This window comes from Plecotus auritus, assembly GCF_963455305.1.
Source record: "Plecotus auritus genome assembly, chromosome: 7".
NCBI lineage: Eukaryota > Metazoa > Chordata > Mammalia > Chiroptera > Vespertilionidae > Plecotus > Plecotus auritus.
Window position 1 is genome coordinate 154,732,600 of NC_137774.1, and position 3,043 is coordinate 154,735,642.

The following is a 3,043-nucleotide window of genomic DNA, read 5'->3' on the forward strand; positions in this document are numbered from 1 at the left end:
TTTTAGAGAAAACCTAATTCAGGGTATTGAAAAAATTCCCTGTGGAAATTTAATGATAAAACAAATTCAATAAACAGGAACTCAAAATTGGAAACGGAAAATTATAGGAGCTCATGGAGCATGAAGCAAACCTCACACAGAACTAGGAAGTGATTAGCCATGGCAAGAAGAGAATAGATACAGCTGAAAATGGAATCACTGACAAAAAGAACATTAAAAAGGTATGCAATGATTAAGTTTGAAGAAATTACAAAGAGAGTAACAGATAATGAGGACAATAAAAAGACACCCAATTTAAATATAGTTGGTATTTCTAGACACCTTAACAAGTGAGAAAAAAAAAAGATTTTAAAATAATGTTTTTCTTCAAGGAAATTTATAAAAGGAATAACAGAATTTGAAGTCTACACAGGCACACTGGGAAATGATACAGATAATTGATACTGAGGCATATCCATGTTAAGTTGCAGCACTTCAAGAATTAAAAAAAAAAATGAATTTAAGCAACCAGGCAGAAAGAATCAATTCACTTTCATGTGGTAAAATTCAAGCTGGGCCAGCCAGAGCCAGAGATGAAGGAGCCAAGGAGTGTATTTGTCAGGAAAATAAAATAGGTCCCTATACTATACCTAAATAAGGTGTTGTGCAGCTATAAAAAAAATAAAAATAAAGAACATAATCATTGACAAACCTGAAAAGTTTAAAACAAAACAAAACACACAAATAACATTCATCTTTCCTTGAAGACAAAATCCAGCTAAAAAAAAAAAAAAGACTCATAGAGGAGCAAGCAGACAACTACTGCGATATTTCTCCACAGAAGACAGAGGTGTTTGTCTGAAAAATTCTGAGAAAAAGTGTGAAGATAAAGTTTTGTACCCAGCTTTTTTTTTTTTTAACTTAATAAAGGGAAGGCAACACTTAAGCATTCACACACAGGCAGAAGCCCAGACACCTGCAAACTGCTTTCACAAATAGTAAGAGCACACCAAGCAAAGCAACAAACAAACCACACAATTAAATGCAAGGAATTAAAGGCGAATGTGACACCGTAACTTGTGACTAGAGAAGCTTTAGCAGAGACGGGCTGCTGTGCTGAATTACTATACGGACCCAAACATGTGCATTACCAAGGAAGACTGAGAGACGTGAAGACTTTGATGCATTTAAATTGCTATTAATGTAGTAGTGGAAGATTCTGGCATTTTTATACTTATTATAAATGTTGGAATACTTTTTAAACCAGGCATGAATAAAGTACTAGTGTAGATCCAAAGGCAAGCTCAACCTGGCCTTTTATGGTGAAAGGACCTTAAGCTATTTTAAAATAGAATTCATATTAAACAACTGTAGAATTTAAGGCTATAGCAGAAAAATTTTAAGTAACAGAAATTATGAAAATTGGAAAATAATAGGTGGTGATGTGGGAGGAAATTTAAGTGAGCTGAACTAATTCCCTGATCTTTCAAAGGATTCAATCCCAATTCAAATTATGGATCTTTTTATATTTAAAAAAGACAATGCTCCAAATGCTTAATTTTTTTCATTATCTACTTTCTTCTAAGTTTATAGGAATATTTAAGAAGAATCTTAATCTGTATAATATAAATTTGTACCTGAAATACATCATGTTTTTCAGTATTATTTCTACTTGTTTGAATGCTTCAAGTAAAAGTATATTTTCTTAATATAACATGCATTTGATGACAACTTAAATAAAAGTACATGTGAATATTTTATTGTGGAAGGGATCTCAGGGAATGATGGGGAAGAATAGTGGGGGAGTAACAGAACTAGACTGAAATAAAGAGATATTGATGAATACTTCCACCACTATGGACTATTGGTGGCATGATTCAAAGGGACTCTCTGAGACGTGGTATGAAGTGTATCTCAAGACTAGGGAGCTAAAGAAAAATGCATTGATCCATCATCTCCCATACCACATTTTTCAAATACTTATTTAACAATGCGTTCATTCTCCTCTTACGGTTGATTATGAGAGGCAGCCAGGTTGGATTTACAGTGGTTACCTGTCCTGTTTTTCTGGGAAGCCTCAGGAGATGCATTTGCTGCTAAAAATAGGATGGCCTGGGAATACTGGAATGACTTAGTCTAGCACTCACCTTTTTTATAACCTAGTTTATGCCTTAGTGTCAACAGAGAAGAGACAGGATAGAGGCAAGAGGCGTTGATATGAACTTGAGATGCGTATATTTTACATTGAAAAACAGATCACTTCAATGTTAGTGGAATAAGAGGATAAAACAAAGAATATCTGAAGTTGTCATTCTCCAACTCATTCAAACAGTAGTATATAGTAACATTAAGATACTGTATTTCTTCAATAGTTCTAGCTCTCATGTTACAAAATGGGTATTGTAGACGTCAAAGCTGCTATGTGACTAGATCTTAACTGTTTTCACCATAAAAGAGGAAATGATAATTATGGGTGTGATGGAGTTGTTAGGGTGGTAATCATATTGCAGGATATAAATGCAACAAATCACACATTGCACATCTTAGACTTACACAATGTTGTGTGTCAACTATATCTCAATTTTTACAAAGTAATTGGTTGAACTAAATTGGTTATCAGAATGGGTGTGTCATTTTACTAGCTCAACATTAAGTCCTGATCCCCTTCTAGTATAAACTCCAGGATTCAGTTGTACAGCTGTGTTTTGAAAACTATACGTAGCATACACACATGTACAGACACACACATCAGCCTTTGGATGTTTATTTTGAAAAACAAGTGTTTGAACTAGATGGGCCCACTTATATGAATATATTTTTCAATAAATATACAGTCCATTGGGAATTCACAGATTTAGAGGGCAGACTGTAAGCATTGTTCTACATCATTTTATATAAGAGATTTGAGAATCCTCAGATGTTGGTGTCCGCAGGGGGTCCTGGAACCAATCTCGTGTGGACACCAAGGGATGACTGTAGTTAAGTTTTTGGAGAGTGGAAAGTTATATGCAATTTTTTTACTGCGAGAGATGTTGGGGCCCCTAAACCCCCACATTGTCCAAGG